At 37.9% G+C, this 23,763-nt stretch overlaps 1 long non-coding RNA gene across 3 annotated transcripts in view; it reads left to right on the top strand.

Annotated features, from left to right (window-relative positions):
- The window catches only part of LOC135327835 (uncharacterized), a 109,204-nt gene that overhangs the window by 19,030 nt on the left and 66,411 nt on the right, over positions 1-23,763 (top strand). Inside the window, exon 4 of one of the 3 annotated variants that reach the window (XR_010388243.1) lies at positions 22,507-23,723. The exons of 1 other annotated variant lie outside the window; for it this stretch is intronic. This is a non-coding gene — a long non-coding RNA (uncharacterized LOC135327835). Of the gene's footprint in view, positions 1-7,951; positions 15,566-22,506; positions 23,724-23,763 lie in introns of those variants that run through there. One more of the 3 variants, XR_010388242.1, reaches the window with a different exon arrangement.

Below are 23,763 nucleotides of genomic sequence, written 5' to 3'. Positions count from 1 at the left end.
CACCTAGAGCAGGTTGCCCAGGAAAGTGTCCAGTTGGCTTTTGAATATCTCCAAGGATGAAGACTCCACAACTCCCTGTCTTCCCTTGTCACTTAGCTCAGGTCACCCTTGGCCATTAGTAAATACCACAGGGAGTTTTCATTTGGAAGAAATCACCCATGCAATGGATGTACGTTGAACATATTAAATCCTCCTTTTTGGCACTTGATATAGATTCAGGTGTCCTGTTATTCTTTGTGTGTTAGTCCAGTGATATTTGATTATGATGTTTGTTATTATTAGTAAAAGGTTATGGGCTTTATACTGGCTGGACAATGGCAGATCTCAGGATTTGCCTGGGCCTGTCTTGGCTGAGCTGGTGTTAGCTTGGTTTATCTGTGACAGCAACTGTCTAGCACTCAGGTAACAATTGCTTAAAGTTGTTCCAGTTTAGTTTAAGTTTAGAGTAATAACAGGTAGTTATTTTGTGTGGACTGAACTGTCTATGACTAAAATAAAATGTGGTATGGAAGAGCATAGGCACAAGATGATACCAGAAGTCCCAGACTGCAAATACAAATCACAGTAGTCAATCAATGGCCACTGCAGGAGTGAAACCTTGCGCATCAGAAAAAAACCCAAAAAACAAAACCCAGCAGCATTAGATATAACAAGGAGAACAGAAAAAACTGTAAAATTGGGAACCAGTGAAAAGAAGGATCATGTGAGCAGACTGTGTTAAAAAAGAAAAAAAAGAAAAACAAACCACAAGTGGACCCCGAGGAAGATGTAGAAGATAGCATCACTACTGACATCATGCATCTCCTGACAAAGAGAAGGAAGAAACTCTGAACACAAGCGTCACATCCTAGTGAAGCTGTCAGGAAGCTGACAATTCATTGTAACCCCCCCACACTTTTTTTTTTTTTTTTTTTTTTTTTTTGAGGAAGACAGAAACTGTCAACCTGAGGACCAGAGGGATAAAGAAAGGATAAAACTAGAGGAAAGGGGTATTTGCTAGGACGGTTCCTGTGTAACAATTTTAACTGTATTCTTGCAAAGCTTTTTTGTATTAACACATAATTTGGTTTATCAGATCATTAAAAATTAATTGGACTAACAATATAGCTTTTTATATATAGTATGGTCCATTTTGCCCATAACAGCATTTTGGTTGTACAACTATTATCATTTGAGCAAAGCAGTCGATAATGAAGCTAATATGGCTGTTTATATACATGGGAATGACAGAAAAAAGAATGTTAAAGAGAATTTAGCAAATTAAGTCAGAAATAACTCTGGTGAAGAGAGAGGGAAAATACTATATTTTAACATGGAGATAAGCCATTTTGAGTAAATGACAATATTACAATTATAGAAAATACATGAAGAAACTGAGAGTTAAAATGAGGAAAATCATGGAAATTGATCACGATTGTTTTTGAGGAAACTGGAAAATAAATTAAATACTTCTAACTAAATGCAAGCAGAGAAAGAAGCTCAGTGGTGGAAATGGACACAAGTATGACAAATGAAAGCTAGGACATAATAACTATTACAGAGGCCTAGTTTATCCCAAAGGAAGAGACTGGGTTATAGAGTTACAGGATATTCCAAAAGAAAATGTTCAGCAGAGAAAAGCAGAGGAGGAAAAGGAGTGTATCTTTGAACAGTGGGAAAGTTAAAAGCAATCTTGAATGAAAAATAGAATCAGTTTGGTAAAATTAGTATGGAATGAATGTCTAAGCACCAAAAAAGATAAAATGGTAACTTAAAGACTTCTCATTGCCAAATAGGTACAGAACAGAGGACAGAAAAATACCTCAGCTGCTCTAAATTAGTGCAGTTCTCTTGCTTTCAGTGAAATAAGATGATTTACATCATCTACAGATAAATGAAAGAACGGTCTAGACAAAAAGAGAAGATGAAAGATGACAAGCATATTCCTAAGCAGGAAACAATGGAGGAACTGAAATGAGAACTATCATAAATGATTCCTGTTAGGGCTGGGGTTTATTAACTTTATCTGATCTCAGATTCACTTAGGCTTTGGAGCTTTGAACGCTTGGTCCAAATTAAAAGCTATTTATTTGATTTGTTTTTCGCATAAGAAATCTTGTAAAAAGAGGAAAGGGAAAGAAATGGAAGAAAAAAAAAGTCCAATAAAAAATGGGATGACAGCTGGAGAAGAAAGAACAGGGCATTAAGAACTTTGCATAATACCCTAGAAAACATATTCTTCACTATTCTGAGCCAGGCTGATGTTACAGCCCTGGTCTCTTTGTGACTTTGATCTGCTCTGTGGCCATGTTTAACTACATGGTACAGAGTTCTTCATGAAACATAGCTGTGTGAAAAGGTACAGTACGAAATTTGTGAATCTCCTCCTACACATAGTAACAAAAATATACATCCTGTATTTCATTCCCTTCTTTTAATGTTGCTTGCAGATTTAGTGTAAGATGTAACATTGTGTTTCTTAACATTTTGATTAGAGGGTATGTTGTTAGTTCCTGTATAAGGCCTATTTAGTATAAATTGGCATCACTGTAATGGAAAGGTCAAAATAAAAAAAAGCCGTGAAAGCATTCAGAAAATAACAGATGACTGAGTTTGGAGGGGGTAGGGGGTATAGATGTGAGTGCATAGTATCATACAGACTCCGGGCTCAAATTCCCCATATGTGTTGGAATTTACATTTGGAAATATAATCAGTTTCAGATGCTGGTTAAAGTTGCACCTTTGTCCTAGTCTTCAACTCAATCCCTGCTGACAAGATAGGTTTCACTGACCTCTGGTGTCTGTACACATTTTTTTCTCTACTATGTAACCCATTCTGGTTCCAAATAAAGATTGCCTTGCAATGTTTCAGATGTTTTTTTTCCCCTTTCTTCAGCAGAGATAATCAAATATAATAGAAATGCTGCATTCATGTAATAAATCCTCTCAATTCAGCAGGCTGTATTCAGTAACTTTGAATTCATATGTTGTGCTTGTAGCTTAATTGTCCTGAGAAATAATTAAATCATCTGCCATGAGACAATTTCAGCAAAAACAAGATTTGTGGCAATTGCTTCTATATCCTTATATTTTATTAGGAAAAAACAGTTGTTTCCACAATAGAATATTTTTATGAACTTTTTATAGGCCATATTTTGTCACCTTTATTGTTTTTACATGCTACGTTAGTGTAGGAAGTCCTCTACTGAAGTCAATGGGAAAATTGTAAAATTAGATACAAATCAAGGCCTAAGCATGTCAGAATCTGGATCAGAAAGAATGAATAGGGACAGAAAGAAATCCATGGGACCAATCTGAAATGCAGCTTGTTTAATTTGTTGAAATTATAGATATATGCTTTAGAGCATGTAACCTCCATTTTCACCTAAGTAATCTAAATTTCCATAAGCAATTGAGACATTAGGAGCCATCAGTATAATGTGCCAAGATGCTTTATGATTCACTTAATAAAAATGTGGCACACAAAAGTGATGTCTGTGTTCTTTTCCTCAAGTATGATACAACTCTCAGCTTATCCTTTCAAAAGATGAGGTAATCTGTATTTAAGGCCTATTCCTAGACAATGTTGTGGATAACTTGCAAAGTCATTTAACTACTCTATAACAAACATTATAACTACATTTCACACTAAGCTGAAACAGGACCTCGACTCATATAGCCCAGGCCTTAGGTAGTACAGCACCCTGTACACCAGCTGTGGCAATGGATCTTTGCGGTACTTCTTAGTAAACTTTCTGCCTGACTGGAAATCTTTCTTTACTTCCTTCTGCCACCAAAATCACCATTCATCAGAATACTTAATGTGGAATGGGATTTTCTAACGTTTGTTTTCTGTAGTCGCTACAGAAAATATTATCAAATTACAAAATAAAGTAGTATTAATATGAACCAGCAAATGCCTGGAAGCACTGGAAGAATTTTTTTTCAAATATTGAAATTCTCAGAGAAGAAACAAAACATAGAGTATATGTTTGATTCCTCCTCGCTTTCTCTACAGAGCCTTTAAGAATATGTGTGACAGAAAACACTATCTTGGAAGACAAGAACCAAAGGACAAAAATATAAGGTGGTCTAGTTACGCGTCATGGAAGGCATTACCTTGAAAGTGTATCATGGCCATCATGTAACTGATGTCCTACTGCTGACAGCATTGCTCCTAGTTACAATCCAGCATAGGTAGGGAGAAGCTCTTATTATGTACTCAAAGTACCTAATCTGTGTGCTTCCTTAGGACCATAAGCTATCTCTGCTGTCAGTGGAGAAAGATCAGTGCCAGAAGAGGATAAAGCAGAGCAGCAAAATTAGGTTATAAATAACTTTGATTCTAGCAGTTATCTTTGTAGAGGTATACTTCTCTATGTAGACCATAGAGGGAGCCCCTTCTCTTAACCTCAGCATATTAGATGCCTAAAAAAAAGATAGCATGAATAACCCCCTGAAATAACTGCTCTTTTATTAATGAATCATTGATAGTTATGAGAGGTATTCTTTTTCTGCCTATTTCCCCCCCCCCTTTTTTTTTCCTATCTGCCAATTAAAATCTGTAGCAATTCCCAGGCCACAAAATACCTTCCAAATTAATTTCCAGTACCTTCTCCAAAAGTTTTGTCTGGCAAGTAATACAAATTTCCAACCCTTTAATATGTACAAGCATAGTGAATTGACCATATAGAATGAAGAATTCTCAAAAGGCCTTGTAGCGAGTGGAAAGACCTGCACTAATACCCTCTCTTCATAGGCCTTGAAACATGAAGAAAGTACACTCTGTTTACAGGGATTTCATTCCATTGTAGTTTATTAAGAGTCCAACAGAGTAGCTCGTACAACTTCTACATGTGCCTAGCCTGAAAATCAGAATTTTGTCCTTTATTTTCCACATTTTACATTTTCCCCTCCCTGTATACCTAAGAACAATTTACATTCAACCAATACCTAGTAGAATGTTTTGTGTGCAAATGAACAAACAGTTATACTGAAAAGAGACGTGATACATGAGCTTGCTGCTGAGAAACCACACACACACAGAATGTCCACTAACTCATTCCTGCCATGATGGAAAATCTCTGTTGAAATGTCAGAGGCTTGTAACCCTATTAAGTGGAGATAAACAAACCATCTGAAACATCATCTTGGCTCTGCACTGAGCTCAGACAGCATCAGCTGTAATTATAGCTTTCCCTTTTATATGGTTCCACTTTTACAAGCTGGTGCATGTGACGGAGTTAACAGCAAGAGCATGTGTTGAAAAACCTCTTCAGGACACTCCCAGCTTCTTTTCCCAACCTGTGCATGTGTGTTTGCTGTTCAGCACTTAGCAGTTGATACTTTGCCACACAGCCGCACAAGAGAGGTGAAAATGAGAAACCTGCCTCCCCCTCCACCAAAAAAAAAAAAAAAAAAAAAAGGAAAGGAAATTTTGTTCTGACTGGTTCTTTTACAGGGTCTGAGTTAATTTTAGGTCTTACAAGCAGAATTTGTTTGTCTCGTAGATTAATCTTCTTTCATACAAAACCGATCACATAAGGTATTTTCTGGAAAATGCAAAAATGTTCCTTTAGGAAAGAGAATCTTCTACTAATTTTTTGGTGACAGGAACGATCTCACCAACTGTGGGAAAAAAAACCCCTCTATTGATTTCTTTCATTCTGGAGAGCATGAGACATGAGGTTCTGCAAGGAAAACTGGAATTGAGCATTTGTGTGGTTCAGTCTAGCTGGGACAGACACAGACAGAGCTGCTGCTGCTGCTGTTGCCTCTTTGCCCATTTCCTGATGAACTTCACATAAACACACTGCACACAGGCTGACTGTTGTTGCAGTCTCCTTATGGCCATATGTTTTTGCAGTTCCCTTTGCTGGTCATAGCTAGAATCTGGAAACAAGATTCTCTTATTAAAAGTGATTTATTTTTTCTTTGTCAAATTGTGTATGAGAATCTTAACCCAGCACTTAATAAAGGAAATATCAAGTATGTTAGGCTGGATTCTAGGTTGTCTTGGCTATCTATTGTAAGCATTTTTATTTTGTGGTATGAACAAATAATAAAACCAGAACAAATATATCCAGGCTTGGTCAAGATAAGTTGCAATGAAGAACTTTTAAGCTTTAGATTTTGAACTCCATTCTGTTTTCAGCTAGCAGGTGCTAGCAGCTATTGTTACTTATTAGTAATTTGGGATGGGACTGATTCATTTCACCAAAATCTAGCCTTTTACTAGGTGCATATTTTAAAAAACTGATCTAGATTTCTTGCACAGTTAATGGAGAGAGACAGGAAAAGGTAACCATATTCTAAGATAGGAGTATAACAAATGGGACAAATTGACCCCTCAGTTTTCCCATTTCTTCTTCTTCAAAGACTCTCTCCAGTAGCAGTTTAGACTACTGGTTTAGGCTAGATAACCAACATAAAGGGATGAACTTCGTTAAAATGTGCTCCACGCTGGATGATTTAGGTAAGATCAGTTCAAAGTGTTAGCTTGATTTGTCATAGGTGGATGTTCAAGTGATGAGTTAAGCTTTTCATAGGTTTACCAGAGATGGTTGATAATCTATTAGAGTAATCAAGATTGACTGGACCTGAACTAATTTCCATCTAAACTACTAGGATGTCCACAGAAGATTTGCCAGAGTCAGGCTGACAAGAATGGCTCCTTATTAATTTTTATAGTGCTGTAAATATGGTTGGTGTTTCCTGTAACTTCAGACCCATGCCTTAGAGCAAGTCAAATGGCTATTCAAGTAAAGGCCAGATTGACACAATTTTAGCACCATTTATATCAATCTGGACTATGTTAAAACTTCTGAGGATAAACTGGTAGCTGTAGACCAAGCCTATGTGATTTTCTTGAACACTACTTGTTTCGTTAGAAAGAAGTATCACGGCCAAATTCTGTCTTTCATCTTCATCGGTCCAGGGCTTACTGCAAGCTGAGAAAGTGACTGGGCATTATTATATTGACTTCCAAGGAGCAGGGAATTTCCACTGGTTATGTACATTCTCAGCCTTCAAACTGAGTATGGACATCTCTAAATCCAGGACTTGTTCAGACCCATCCACTGAACATCCTGAGTTTCCAGGATTTTTTCATTATAATACCATTTTTCAATAATACTATGTGGCTGACAAAAATGGAGCATGTGAGAATCTGAAGATGACAGAAATCAGTCAAGGATTATTTAAAGAAAATGTGATCTTATGTAAAACACTGCTCATTAACTGAAGAGGTGCATAACTTGGCGGTAAATAAGCATAGTTTTTCAAGACATTCTTTCACATTTCTTTAAATAAAATAACATGCCATTCTAGTTCATTAAGAGATGTACCTTCTGGTTGTAAATTTGGAGGAAGGGGTAAGGATACCTTTATAAAGTGTAGCTTTAATACTTATATTATAGGCAGCAGGAAATGTGCATTTGCAGAAGAAATTTCCACATTTAATCTTCCCAGACTGGTAAAAATGGGCAAACTTTTATTTAAAGAAAATGCAGCATTTGAGCATTAAAAGGATTAGGAAAAATAAACATGGTTCCAATAGCAGTTCATTGAAAAGGCTGTATTCCTTTCTGCAGCCAAAACATATGGCACGGATACATAATGTAGTAATCCATATACTTAATGTACAGTTAAGTATGCTGAGTTAAAACAGGGCACAATTAAATATTTTTGTTATGATTCATGATTTGGGAACACACTATATTTTGTATTTGTCAGTGTTTCCATTAGAAGCTGCTTAAAAAAGTGGGGAAAATGATGATTTTCTTATGGAATTTTTGGTAATCTATCACAGAGTTCCATGAGATACAGCATCAGTGCATATCCTGAACGCACATTCTCATGGAAGAGAACCACTTGAGAATCCAGCTTTTTGAAATAACACCTGGTTGCTTTGGAATTTAGCCTTATTTAAGCTCTCCTGTCCCTAATATTTCCCTTGCTTCTCTTTTGCCAGATATAACGGAATGAGAGGAATTCCACAGCTGAAGGCTTAAGAGCTTCTGCACGAGGCTAAAATGTTCCTTGAACATCCCAGTCTTTCTTCTATGTGATCTGTCTGTGCTGAGATTCAGCCAGCTTGCAGTCCTCTGTCCAGAGTTTTCAGAGAAAGCTACTCAAACTAAATAGCTCAAACATGCTGGAGATGCAAAAATTGCATCTCTTCGTCATAATGGTGCTATCAAAAAACCTGCAGTAACAAGATATATCGTGTTGTTGTTCAAAAAGTGGACACGACTGCAGAATTTTATACATTCTGGAACTGAGTAGGTTGTAGTGCACTCATCGAATAAGCTTTAGAAATTTGTCTGTCATAACCAATTTTTGGAACTAGAGATCAGCTTTGGTGCATAAGCTGTCCTCCCTGTTCCACTGTTAGCTTAACATCTGGATGATATACTCAGGGTGAACAAGGGGGAATCACTGCTTCAATAGCTGAGAATATGAGGTCTTATCAGGTCTCCAACAGGTAGATAATTGACCAGAATGTATGCTGGTCTCCTCTGGCAGCTTCAGGAATGGATGGAGTTCCTTATCCTGTCACGGTAGTTCCTGAACAAGAACCCTGTCTCCCACAGAAGAGGTATCACTCAAACTGGCATAAACGATTGGTCCAAATGGTCCAAAAAAAGCAGAGAGGGGAAGTGAGTTTAGGTTAGTGAACTTAAAGTGAAGTCTTCAGGAGAAAACCATCTAACAGCAGGTTTCTCTTTTACAAGAGGGTGTTCTATTTGGGTATTTTCCCTGACAGAACAATTTGGGAATTTCAGAGAAATTGGGGAATGATTCAGTACAGTATCAAACTAGTAGTTTATTAAAGTATTGCAGAGCTGTCTCCCATGTGTTTAGCTGAATAAATGTCAAAATGTTTCTTAAATAGAGTATTTTGGGGGGGAAAATGGTGAATTTGTTCTTCCCCTTCATTTTAAACAATTGTCCATACCTAACACCATAATTATTTGACTGATTTTATCTTAAATTCCACTTAGAAGCTGAAAAAAAGTTTGTGGAAGTTGGGGGTCCTGATGCCAGTCCAAGATGAGAGACTCTACTTAACAAAATTCTCTGCTAGCTGCAGCTTATAAACCAAATGCAAGTATAACCCTTTAGAGAGCTCACAGCAGTATTTTATTATTGAATAATCAAAGGCAGGGGTTAGATGGGCAACATCCAGCTTTGAAACAGTAGACCACTCCTCCTACAAGCAACAAGATACAAATCAGTGTAAGTCTTCCCCCTCTGGATAAACTAAAATCTAACTAATCTCTCAAACTGCAGGACCTGGTAAGAAATATTTCAATCATCTTTTAGATCTTTCAGCCAGTCATAGAAGTCATAAAGAAAAGCAAGAAAAATGAAACAATATCTAGAAAGCCTGGCATACAGAGGGTTAAAGATGAAAGAGAAGAGGAAGCACTTGATAACAATCTTTAAGTACATGAAATTTCAGAAAAAAAATGAAGCATGCCCATAGGCAGTGGGACAAATTGCCTCAAGGAAAATCAGCTTAGATACTAGGTAAAATTTCTTACCATAAGGAGATGTATCCATTGGAGAGCTTGGGGAAATTGGGGAACATCCAAAGTTGTGGGGTCTTAAGGAGCAAGTGAAACAAACACCTATCAGGACTGATGAAGATATAAACACTTCTGCTTGCAATTGAGGCACGGATTGGAAGACCCCATGCAACCCATTTTCTACATTCTCCATGGCTACCAATTTATTTTTTTATTTATTCTGGCTGGTGTTGGACTACTCCTAACAATATTCCCATGGCAATTTCCAAAAGAAGTAAATGTTGAAAATTTGAAAGAGCACATATAATTACTTAGATAACCTCTATTCATTGAATGCATAGCAGACTTTAGGATGACGGTTTAAATGTTTTGGCCATGTGCACAACAGATCAGGGAAGGTGAAAGAAAAAAAGAAAAAGAAAACTGCCAGGAAAAGTGAATATTTAGTAACAGAATGATGGCAGGGAGTATTAAATACATTACTATCTGAGAATGTTCAAAAGAAATTGTAAAGAACTGTGTAATAAATATAAGAACTGAGATTTAAGCCCAAAACAAACATTCAGTTGAAATACTTTTAACTTTGATAGATTTTGCACATTCAGATTCTTTGGATAAAGTGAAGAAGCAGAAAACTTTTTTGGATCAAAGTCCATCTTAAGTTTGTTACATTGTGTTAAGACATCTTCTGGCTCTTAATGATGACAAACGCTAGGGTCTTTAAAGGGTGATGAGCAAAACGATCACTGGGCATACCAAAAATGTGCATCATGCTGACCTTTGCTAAGTTGGCACTTTTGAGCTTCCAGAGACATGACATCCCTTCACGGAGGAAAAGGAATGCTGGCAGTACTGTATTTATTTGGAGCCAGCATATACTGTTTCTTTCATATGTACTTAAAAATGCATATGTTCTTTGTGGAAAACAGTTAGGCATCCAACACTGCTGTTTGTATTCAATGATAACAAAGTCAAGCAGCAAAGCAAAAGCTGACCTTCAGTCTGGTTGAGGTACCACTGCTTTATTTTTCAGCCTTTTTATAGCATCATTTTTTATAAAGAGGCATTTTTATTTCTTCTTTGTTGTTCTTTCTTGGCCAAGGACTATTTTTTAAATTAGTTTCTCTCAATAGGCTCAAGATGACTGCAAATGTTCTGGAGAGAAAAAACTTAAGGGGTAGCTTTCACAGGAGGGAGACTGTGGCTCCTTCCAAGCCTTCATGAAAGTAGGACAAGCAGACATGAGGAGAAATTACCTGTATGAAGGGAAAGAATTAAACAATAGGAAGAACTGCAGCAGACAAAAGATTGGTCTTGGTCATCATAGCTGACCGAAGCTGAACTTTACATTTTCTGTGATGTCAATGAAACGAGCCGTGTTCCAGATCTCATTAGGACACTGATTATCAAAAACTCCAAGTTTACTACAACTGTTTGGAAGTACCTTCCAGGTATTATGTCCCTACCAGAGGTGGAGTTTCATACTTGATCAATTTTCCTGAAGTGAGATCAGTTGCAGAAACATGCAAGCTACACTGACAGACCTACCAAATGCAGAGCACATAAAACTTAGGATATCAGTGTTACTTAAAGGGGATGTAGTCCATCATAAACTGAGCATATATAGTGTCTGAAAATCCATAGGAGTCTTTTCAGAGATATCTTTTTATGGAACAAATTGAGAATCCTTATATCAGAGAGTGAAAAAGGAATAACTCATATATACTATCATAAAGCTCTCCCTAATTCCTGTGTTATAGAAATCTTATGCTGTTAATCTCTCTTTAACAGATGTACTGTTGCAAATATAATAGTTCTGTCAGAACCACTTTCATTCCTTAGATTCTTAAACCTGGAAATCCTTCCTGTAGGCAAGCGTATTCTTTGTGCCAAAACACAAGACAATTTGAAAAACAATGCTGACGTTTTCTGAAGCAGATTATCTCCATGCCAGGAATGGAACATTTGATAGCCCCGAGAATTTCTGGGGGCAGAAATGCAAGACAGTTCTTGAGCCACAATGAACATCTGGCATTGTGCCTTCAGAAATAAATACTTCATTGTTACCTGTTTATTGTAAATTACTTTTTAAATTCATAAATCTTAGGGCATATTTAAATCCAATTTCTACATTGTGAATAATATGATAAATACGTTATTGAAAGAGTAATCCTTATATACAGTAACACTGCATCTGGCTGCTTCCAAGTGCTGCGAGCACGACCTTCCTAAGACAGAAGTATACTACCACCATTTGTGGATGATCAGGTATCTATGCACAGGCATGAGGGGATAGCATATGGGACTGTCATTACTCTGGCAGTCCTATTCCTACCGTGGTGAAGGATGGCTCAGGCAATAGCCCATGAATGGCATTAAATAGAGAGAAAGATCCTATTTCCTCTCTGAAAACAGATCATACTCTGGCAGGTTCAAAGAAGAAAACATGCTGTACAATTTCAAAGTAAAACCTGGCAATGTCACTGACTTCCAGCTCTCTACACATAGAAAGCCAAGGGCTTATAGAGTATACTGAACAAGTCAATGAGAACAAAATATTCAGTTTCTTTAAGTTTCTATGCAGTACAAGTTGTGAGGAACCGTATAAAGCAAAGGAAGGTTTTGGGTATTGGTTTGTAAATGTTTGTATCAACATTTCAATTCTCCTTTTAAGATTTCAGCAGTCAGACCAAGAATTAGGGAACAAATAACTTCCAAGTGATTGCAACATAACCAAGAGCAACCTGGAAAAATTACAGCTGAATTTGTCTTAAAAATCTATCTAAACTTAAAACTATTTACAACAGGGAAAAATAAAATGGGCGATTTCATTTCATTTGCAGGAAAAAAAGTAGCAGGAATATACAGACAGAGTATTTGGGTATTCACACACTATTTCTATTGCAGGATTTTGTTGTGGCTTCTGAAAGTAATGGTAGCTGCTTGTGATTCTGCACAGATACTTGTCAGAAAATACAAGACATTATCTAGAAAAGAGAAAGCTTTTTTTGATTGGAATAAAATTTCCTAAATTGGGAAATGATGTTACATTTTGAAATAATGCAAATACTTCTGAAAAAAACATAAAGTTGTTTTGGGTTGAACATATTCTACAAGTAACTAATCTCTTCTAAAGCATATTTTGCCATTTCTACATTTTTCAGGAGTTGGAATTTTGCATTTCCTCATGTGCATGCTGAGTCAGAGACTAGTAGAAATTAAATTAAAATCAGGATTCACACTGATGTCAGTGGGATGTGACTTATCACTGCACATTTCTTTATGCTTCCCTTCTTGAATGACTGAATTATTAGAATCAAAGGATCGAAGGATAATTCAGGTGGGACAGGACCTCAGGATGTCTATAGTCCATCCCATTCAAAGTAGTGTCAGCTCTAGGATTGGACCAGATGCCCAGGGCTTTAACCAGTTGGATCTTGAAAACTTCCAAGGATGGAGACAGCACAGCCTTTATGGGCAAGCTGCTCCACTGCTGGGCTGTCCTCATGGTGAGAAAGTTTCTCCTTATATCATGTTTAAATCTCTCATTTCACCTTATGCCCGTTGTCTCTCTCCTTTCCACCACATACCACTGTGAAGGGCTTGGCACTGTCTCTCAGTAACTTTCCCACAGGCACTCCCAGGCTGCTGTCAGATGCCTCTTCTCCACACTGAACAAGCCCAGCTCCCTCAGCCTCTCCTCACAGGGCAAGTGCCCCAGCCCTGATCATCTTGGTGGCCTCTGCTGAACTTGCTCAACTTTGTCGATGCCTTTCCAGTATTGAGGAGCCCCAAACTGGATGCAATATCCTAGACGCACTCTAACGAGTGCTGAGTAGAGGGGGATAATCCCTTCCCTCGATTGATAGGCTGTGCTCTTGTTAATACAGCCCAAAGTGCTGTTGGCCCTCTGCTGCCAGGACACACTGGTGAGTCATGCTTAGCTCACTGCCCACCAGGACCCCCAGGGCCTTTCCTGCAGACCAGCTCCCCAGCCAGTCAGTCCCAGCCTGTATCATCGCAAGGGGCAGTTCTCGCTGTATTTCATAATGTCCCTGCTGTACCATCCCTCCAGCCAGGCCCCTCTGGATGGCAGCCTTGCCCTTGAGCGTATCAACTGGGCATCACAATTTTATAAATCACAGATTTATAAATGAAGCACACTGATAACTGTCAAAAGTTGTGTTTGCACCTCAGCTACAAGGTTCTTAGCCCCGAGCAGAATATTCTGTAGTTTTTGAGGGAGTTCAGATCCAATCTCTCAGACAACTGCTTTGTATTCATAAACCTAATTGAAAATCAAAGGCCCAGAAAGGTCTGAAACCAATTTCTCATGCCTGAGAAAACATGCTACAGGAAAAAAAGGAACAGGGACCTAGAATATAGCACTGTGATTAGGACACAACAACCTATGCATTCAGCTTTCCGCTTTGCTCCAGGGTTCCTGCATGACAGCTGAAAGGTAAACGCCTGAATTGTTTAGAGAACAATGGCCTTAGTTTTGTACCTCAGTTTCGTGTCTGCAAAATTGGGATAATAATAGTACTTCCTTAAGCCTCAGGAGGGTAGGGGTTCTTCCAGGCTACAGCCTCAAAGGGAAAGCAGCATTGCCAGCATGGCCATGCCTGATGTCTAGAGGTCTGGAAAACAGCTCAATTCTGGAAAGAGATACCAAGGACCAGGAAGAGTTAGCTGATGCCCTTTTCTGGGCCATGGCTCCTGCGCTTCTGTATAATCCTGTCTGTATGCCTTTATCCTGCTAAGCTGAGACCTGTACACATACCATTTCTCGGCTGTATAGATTGGGAGGGAAATGTGACGCATTTCAGTGTCTTCCAGATTTAAGTAACCAAGAGATCAGGAGTGCTATATAGGTGTAGACTGTACACCCCTGAATAAGTTCCATAACAGCCAGTGCTCGGAGAAGTGTATTGCCTAGAATAACCAAGAAGGAACAAGGAGACTATTTTAAAGTTCTTTGGGAAATGTAAGTCTGTTGAAGAAAGCTGACCATCTGATGGTTGGAGGTAGTACCTCACTTTTTAAATAATAATACAGTGGTTGCAACACCCACCCAAGGATTTTGTGACCTGCGTTCAATTCCTTGCTCACCACAACAGGACTGGAAACCGAAGCATGTCTTAACTTAATCGCTAGACCTCACTTGAGTGAGGATGCATGCCTTTCCTCTTGTTGAGGCTGTGACAATGCATTGGAAGTAATTCAGGACTAATTAGACCAGGAGGTGGACAACCACAGTGTGTATTTGTTGTGGTAGGCTAAAGTCTGCTTTCTCATTCCCTCTGCCTTCCTCTTTTACCTTCTTTGAACCTGTCCCATGCGTGAAATTTCACCTCTTTTCTGGGCCTTCAGCTCTTCCTCAGCCCAAAATGCTGGGCTGGTCTCGGCTGGGCCTGCAGCTACCTTCATGGTTCTATCACCTTGTTCTTATGCTGACTCCCTCCTAGTGCACCTGGAAATCCCTTTTCCCTGACTCTTGACTCAGACTGGTGGTTATAGAGTCATGGCCAAAAATTTCAACATAATGCTGTTTTAATATCAAGATGAGATACATTAAAAACAAGATATTTGGACTCATGGATGGATCAGTGCCAAATATGAACATTCAGCTGTCAAAGTGACACTCATTTGATGAGTGTTGTGTTTTTGTGTTAATTACCTTGAGGACCTTCCTTCCAGGGTGTCCTCTTATATCTCAGGCTGCCAACTGCTATCCTCTTGTGTGTTTGTCTCTTCCTCTAGACTTCCAGGATTTTAGGGCTGCAGCCCATTTGTTTGACCTTCAGATATCTGACCTTTTTTCAGCATATTCAGCCTGTAACCTGCAACCTTTTCTTTCTTATGATTAGTGAAAGAATGATCTGTGACCAGTTTGCATTTATAAAGGGGAATAGTATTTTTATTTAGGACAAAGGTATTACTGAGAGAAAAATATAATAGAAGGAATAATAAATAAGACTATACACTTCTGAGTATACTACCTTCTCTGATGGTTTTATCCATCAGCCGCTTGGAATCCTGATAAATAAAAACACAATGTATCATGCTCTTTGTTCCTGTCTATTCATTTCTGACAGTCCATTCGCTGATCCTATAACAGGACTTTCTCTTTTACCCTTCATTGTTTGTCCCAGTTTTTAAACTAGAATGGAAGAATATATGAAATTTCTCTTAAGGGTGCATGCCTTTCAAATTTGTTGATCTGACCAGGGATCTCCAATGAGCTTAGGATACAGTATGTAATATCTAAACCACTGATGCAAACAGCTTTTGGATGGTTCTAGGTGCCAGTAGCTTCTATTGGTGTATGTTTCTTTTCTTTCAAGGTCTCATATCTCACAGAATATGGCAATATGTGCAAGTATCCCATGGCATTCAGTTCCCTCTAAAAGCTTAGCAAAACTATTCATGACTCAGGCAAGGAACAATTTCTTGCGGAATCTTCTGATCTGTCTTATGGATAGGCATGGGAAGATAAAACAGAAGTAAAAGCAAGGCCCAATAATAATAATGCTGATGCTACTATTATTAACTACATCATTCCTCAACAAGCAAAAGAGAATTTTAAACAATTACACCATTTTCTGTGAGTCACGTCTTGTATTGTTGGCCCAACTAGGTAAGTAGTGCCATTTATTCCATTTCCTTGTGTTGCTGAAGAAGCAGATAAGACCTGGAAAGTTTTCAAACCCACCTCAAGGCAATCAGAGGAACTCACACACATATTACGAGCACAAAGATTACTTTATAGAAAGCACTGTATTTGATAACTAGGATAGATGAAATAACTGAAGTGTTCACATTCTTTCTGCCCATCACTTTATGTCGGGCACCTAAAATATAGTGATGTTTGGTTTTGGTGAAAGTTTGCAATTAATATTAGGATATACCATATGTGATAAATCCTTGCAATGAGGAAGATTCTGAAATCTGAAATGTTTCATAATTGTTTTTGATTTCTAATGCTGTGTCCTAAAAAATTCTAGAGATCTCTACTAAGCCCATCAGAAAAATTTATTCATTTAAAATTCTATCCAATTGAATTCATCACAACAGGTTCTCAGCTGATGAAACTTCATTGAGGAGTTTTAAATTATAACATTGAATTATCATTCATAAAATATTTTCTAGTTCTGAAAATATCTTTTGAATGATAGGATCAAGTTTTTCTTAACCGTTTTCTCAACTTTTATGATCTTCCATAAAAATTCATATTTTTGGATTGCGAGTATTTATTATTTTATGTCTCCTTACTCACTGGATATTGCTGAGTTTTATTTGCCCTTAGGAACAAGAATCTCTTAAAAACATCAGTCTTCAATCACAAATGTCATGCATTTTTCCAAATTTGAGGTTTAATTTCTACAAAATAATATAAGCACATCAATGTATATTTTGGGATGAAAACAAAATAACTTAAAAAAATAGGTAAAGACAAAGACTGCATGAAAATGCTACTGTTTGTTCAGCGTAGGTCCAGAAAAGATCTGGTTTTATAGAACCAGGTAGGTGTAACAATGGCAGTGTGTACTCCGATGCGTACATAACTCTTCAGTGAAAATAAAGGTATATGAGAGACATGTAAGCATGAAGGTAGAGTTATTATCTTTTTTCCATCAACAGCAGCTAGGATAAACAGTCTACATACACAGTTCACCTTAATTGAAACCCCCTTAAGTTCACTGCCCAAATTTAAGCTGCCTCTGTAGACTTCTGTACTCAAAGGAAAGAGATAGGCACCTTGGGGAGATGATACCTCTCTGAGGAGCAGACAAATCACTCTGGCAGTATCTCTCTCTACTAGTTCTGTACTGCATATTGTTTAGTGAAGTCATTTTGGAAAAGAAATAATGCAGGTTTAAGAATATTTATCCTACTCTGCAAGGAAAAATACATAACATTTTTTTTCCAGGTACTTTAAAATTGCCGGCTTTGACTAGACATTCAAAACGCAAAAAGTTTTGCCTTCTTCAAGCTCTATACTTAGACATTTATTAGTGTATTGGCTGTAGGGCTTATATATTGCTTGTGAGTTCTGTCAGTTTTCACTTGAAGAAACAATGTAGGCTTGGGCAAGTAAAGTTGCGTTTGCAGCAGCAATTTTGAGGAAAAACTATCCTTTGGACCATATTACTGAAACACTTGTCCTCTCTCCAGTTGTCATAGCAGTGGCAGCCTGGAAATATCTCCAGAGAGTTTTTGAACCCAAGATCACAATTTGCCTTCCTGGCTAAGCTGTGTGCCACCAAGGGACCTGGAGAAAGCCATCCACAGACATAAATATTTTAGAGCAGCTCTAAATTTCCTCAGGGTTAAGGTCCAGGCTGTGACCACTGTCAGAGAAGTGCAAAGCTGGCAAAAATGTACCTTTTGTCCAGGCTTTCCTGTGACTTGAATTCCATTTAAATATATAGTTAGCAAGCAAATCTTGTGGTTGCAATTTACTGTTTTTTGCAGCTAATTATGGATGTGAACACAACATCCCTGGACTTTCTTAACAATTGTCAGTTCAGGAAATTCCAGAGCTGCAAGGCAAGGTCTGCAAAATGAAGATGCCTTTTGGCTTACCTTTCTGCTCCCTACTCATTTATCTTACTTCACGAACAAGTGCACTTGCCAGTAAAAGGCCTCACAATCTGTCTTTTGATTTATATGAAGTTCTGACAGAATTTTTCTTGGAACAATGCCTGTTATTTGACGTCAGAGCTTTTAGTACATTTGCTTTTCATCTAGCATTTGGGTTAAGCAAGCTGCCATCCTCTGACGCCTCTGCTTCCCCCCATCACATTTCTTGAATGCTTGATCCTAATAATGCAAGTCTGAGGGCTCCTTTCTCAAAGGAATGGCATTTGCAGCAGGGCATGGGAAATTTAATTCAAGGGTACAAACATGGTCTTTCCAAATCAACTCTTTTAAAGAAATAGTGAATACTCCTGGGAGCTTTTATAAAACCTTTTTGAACATTGATATGGTTCTATTGACTCCTAGCTTCTGAAATTCTTCCAGCATGAGTTTTTTCAGGGCTATACAGCTGTATTCTTCTCATTCTCCACTATAAGTTCTGCAGGCATTTAATGGAAGACCACTAAAATGATGTGGAGATACCTACTGCCTTCTACTGATTCTGCTGGGAGCCTGATATCTACCTTTTGCACTTAGTTTTAATCAGATTAGATGCCTAAAATAGGTCATGTCAATCCCTCCCCTGATTCTTAGGTTACGTATGTCTCAAACGGTGCAACTTCCCATGTTGAAAGGATTGAACAGAATGCCATGCTCTGTAGTTGGACATTGTAGATATAGTGGTTAGATTTATTTTCCTTATATCTAAAATATCAAAATCAAAACAACTCAGGTGACCTATTTTGACTTGTTGTGCATAGAGAGATACAATATCCTGAAATATATGCTGACATCATGTCTGAAGGCACAGAGAGATTCCGAGTTGCAGTCAGTAACAGCTACAAAACTAAATGAAGCCTGTCTGATTCATACCACTATGTTTGTAGTATTTCACGTAGATTGCAAGATTTTTAGGAAGATTTCAAATAGAAATTTTGACATCACACTGCCTTTCACCACTATGATACACAGCCTTGTAGAAGCTGTAGTTCGGAGACTGGGCCCCTACTTTCTTCAACAGGATGATTTTCTTGCCTAAACTTCATCTCCCTTAATGTAACATGGGGGTTACATATCCCCAGGTGCATTATAAAAGGCACAGTCTGGATTATATGAAAAGAGTGGGCACATCAAATCTGAATTACAGATCCTTTGTGGCCAAATCACCACAACAGAGAAATAAAGAAATGAAGAGATTTCAGGGTTGATCACTTCCAGTCCATTTCTCTGAAGTAGTGTCAAACATGGCCAGATCATTCCTGATATGTTCATTCTGAAAAATGTCTATTGAAGGAAATATCACTTATCCTCTGATCCACTTACTCACCTGTCCACTGCACCTGCAGTAAAAAATGTCCAGACTAGATAATCTTCACTCTACAAAGCACAGTACTTTCTGTACTATGTAAAAATTCTGCCCTCACTGCCACAGTAACAAGAATACTTACCTTTCATGTCTGACATGAGGATGATTCATGCAATTTGCCATCCACCAAAGCCTTTAGATTTTCTCCACATATGCTGCCATATTGTTTATTTTCCTCACATTATATATCTATATATATCTATACATATCCAGATATGTGTTTCATTTCAACATTTCAACATTTTGATCCTACTCCAAAAAAGGCAAATAAATAGGAGCATCATATGCAAGATAGGAAGATTAATATTTTGTTCTCCTCAGTGCTGGTAAAACCTCAACTGGGATATCATTTTGAGTTTTAGACACCCAAACTTCAGAAGAGATGTGTACATGTGGAAAAAGTGCAGAGAAAATTCAGAAGAAAGGGTAAAAGGTTTGAAAAATATAACGTGATAAGGAAAATCAAAGAAGTCAGTTTGTTTAGTCTAGCTGAGAGAGGACATGGTAACAACTTCCCAGAGTATAAAAGGTGATTATGGAAAGGCACTACTCAATTATTCTACTGGCCAAAAGGAAGTTGGAGGAACAAAAGCCATTTAGCTCTTAACAAAGCTTTAGTTTAGACAGCAGTAAAACCTGTTCAGATGTTGAAACACTGGAACAAGCTGCCTGAAGACATTGTGGAATGCCCTTCAGTAGGGCCTTTTTAAGAATATTTTAGCCAAGCATTTGCCAGGGCTTCTCAGGGTTCATTTCATCCTGTCTTGGAGCAGATGGTTGGCCTTGTGGAGTACCTATAGCATGGCACCATGGCACCTCTAGTCTTGCAGAGGTCTAAATGTAATGTCACAAAAGCATACACATAGTCAGCAGGGTGAGAGGGATGGGAACGGGTATCATGTTCCACCTACATCAAAAGTCCATGAATAAGCCTACACATAAGACTGTGGAACATCTGCCTGTTGAAAACCAGCCCCTTGAATGACTTTAAGACATTTAAGATTTCTAGACTATCTGGAAAAACTTTGTCAGATACCTTTGTTTTCTTTGCTATGGCCACAATCTATTTAGTGGAAAATTCTATGTGTGAATTTGTGCATAGGTAAAAATGTTGCCTTATATGCGTCTCAGCATTCTTCAGGTGAACTCTTTTATGTTCTAAGGTTGAGCAGCTGTTGTCAGCTGTCTATTGCTTGTAAAAAGTCAAATTATGCTTAAAAAGGCAAAAAAGCTTTTAAAAAGGATGATAAGTTTCAAATAGATCTGATTTCTCACTTTAATGCTCACTTTAAAGTGTTACTAAGGGGTATTATTTGTGTTGGAAGATCTCAGTAATTTAGTTCTAATAATCTACATGAATAGCAATGGGCATGATAGGGGATGTGTTTCTTTATTTGTATTTGTTACTGGAAAATTAGAGAAGAAACTCCTGCAGAATTAACAAGTTGTGGGGAAGCTGCAGTTGAGCACAACCCATTAAAAAGAAAAAGTGTCTCTTTCTGATATTTTGGCACTATTTCATACATATAGGAAAAAAATAGCACAGGACATAACGAAGTGTCAGCCATAATTTGTGGTGCTGTTAACATGAAGAATTATCCAAGTACCATTTCAGCCAGTTAACAAAGTTATCTGTCAGTCTCTTTGCAGGTTAAAAATATCTTTGCAGGTATACCAAAGGAGCAAAGCAGGTTTGAATAATCTAGTTGTCCTTAACGTTCATAAAGAACAGCTGGGTCTTTTGTCATTCTTTCTTTGACAAGAAAATTCATGGGTTTGTGTCTCAGCTTACTATTTCTGGAAATACCTAGTTTTGGCTTCTAGAAGATCATGACTTAATGTTCATTAAAACTGTTGCAGAATTTTGTGTTTGTTTTCTTTGTGTTGGCATATCAGTACAACAAGGCAACATTCAACTGTGCTGAATTCAGCATTGAGATTTGCACTGTTTTACAAGCATATAATTGCTGAAGGAATAAAGCACCAGCCATCGCTATGCCATTACCATTTGTGAGGCTGCATGGTCAATGCAGACAACAGTCAGTTAAACCACGTCAGCTCTTCAGGAGGCACAATGCAATATAATCTAAGACCTACCTTTGTGTCACAGGTAGACAGCTGAAGTGTCCCTTGAATCCAGTGTAAATATAGGAGCTTCAGATTTCGCAGTTTACTTTGATTATCCTGTAATGATCATCTTTAAATTCCAGGAATAGGTCATTTAGTATACCAAAAGATATATTAAATGAGTTATTTAAGAATGTAGAACTGTTTTTTACTGTCTTTATGGGAAATTTTGAAAGCAGAATAGAAAATGGATAGCTCCTTTGCTGCTGCCTCTCTCACATATTCTGACAAACTCATAAATTCAAGTTTGTGGCTGCATCTCTGTACAAAGGTCCATTGGCATGTGGTCAGCCTGACTTCTTAATATGCAGAGTTTCATAAAAATGTGGCACATAAAAATGTGTTCTAAGGGTCATTTGATTGTACTTCCCAAGCCGCCATCAAACGACTGCTTCAGTGCTAAAATTCAAAGTTGCTCCTGTCAGACCATTTGCTTGTGTCTGAGATGAGAAAGGATAGTCCTCAATCTGGAGAGGTCGTTGTCTTCCTTCACAGATGAAGGAAGAACAGACTCATCTGCTTCCTTAAACCCCTGGGGCTCTAAAACAATACTTATAATTAAATGTCATGCTTTATAATTTTAGGCGGCCACCTGAGGGGTGACCTTGGTTTCTGTTTTAGCCTTCATTTGAAGCAGATTTTGGTCACTTCCAAACACAAGATAGTGACTGGGCTGAGCCAGTGCTTCAAGGCAGAGGCATGCCATAAATTCTGCCAAGCATTGGACACATCTTAGTTTTCAGTTAAAAGATTAGTCTTTATTCAGTTATGAAATTGTATATTCTGGTTACCTGTTTTGGGGGTTATGCACTTGCAGTAGGGTTTTATGGATCTATGGCAAGGTTTTTTAATTTTCAGATCTCTGGTGATGACATGAAGAGCATGTCATAGAAAGAAATGAGTGAAATGAGTGCCTGTGATAGTTCACTAAGCCTGAGCCTGCTGCCATCTAAATCAGAAGACTCCTCAGATTGAACTCAGATTGACTGAAAGAGAAACATGGACAACAGCGCTTGTTCTGATCATGGTTCTGCATATCTGAACTTCCAGCAGGCCTAGAAACACATGGGAGCTGCAGAGTTATTTACCACTGGCATCACGTTGAAATGAAAATCAGAGCACAAGAACTTACCTCTAATACAGTAGTCTGAAGAAACTATCAGGCACCTTCAATTATTTGGAGAGAGATTTTGGAGCCAGTTGTTAATTTTGCTTGGAGAGAGGTGACTGCATGTGAAACTGCACGGGTATCACTAACTGGATATACAGAAGAAGTGGTCTGGCAAAGTATGGACAATTCAAGACTACACTACGTAGATATTTGCAATGCTGAGCCTTATCTGATGTCCACCATTTGATGAGGGACTGAATATCCAAAAACTTAAGTATCTGATAGCATTAGGCAGTTCTCAAGTGCTGGCCCACAGAAACGTTAAGTTGATTAATTTTATTTATTCTGCTTTAGACTTATGGAGGTCACAAGAGTATATTTCATGGTTTAACAGAAAGCTTACTTCATGAGGAAAGCTTCCTTACTTGAAGAAAGCTGTGCCAAGGTCAACATAGATTTCTTTCACTGACCCTCACTGGGACTTGTGTGCCTGTATTCAAACCCAGAATTTAATCTGTGCAAAAATGGTGCATTAAAAAGCTGAAATGATGTTTTGTGATGTTATGATTATTGTGAAGTTTCAGAAATGATACTTTGCTCTTGCACTGTTTATGTATTAGTTAATTTCCATTCATTATAAAGTACGTTCTGTAACTAAGCAGAATGCTATATGAGAGAGAATAGTCATTTGGTTTGTGTATTAATTTCCTCTGGGTTTTGATAAATGTCTTCCCAGCTGGTTTTCTGCATGTATTAGGGAGAAAAAAAGAAAGCAAGAAAAAACTGCTCTTCACCTTTATAAGGGCCACTTGAGAAGAGTTTAAAAAAAGCACTTAATGAGATTTCTGGTATTTTAAGAATATTGCTCTGATATTATTTATGAAGGTTCAGTATTATGATGGTCCATGTACATAGCTAGATTCTATAATTTCAGTCATGGCTTAATCCAGAATCCATCGCTTAATGTCAGAATAAAAAATTTATGATAAGGGGAAATCTTCTGT

The sequence above is a fragment of the Dromaius novaehollandiae genome, chromosome 3, assembly GCF_036370855.1.
Source record: "Dromaius novaehollandiae isolate bDroNov1 chromosome 3, bDroNov1.hap1, whole genome shotgun sequence".
NCBI lineage: Eukaryota > Metazoa > Chordata > Aves > Casuariiformes > Dromaiidae > Dromaius > Dromaius novaehollandiae.
The sequence above is the reverse complement of the archived record's forward strand: the minus strand, read 5'-3'. Positions and strand labels throughout refer to the sequence as shown.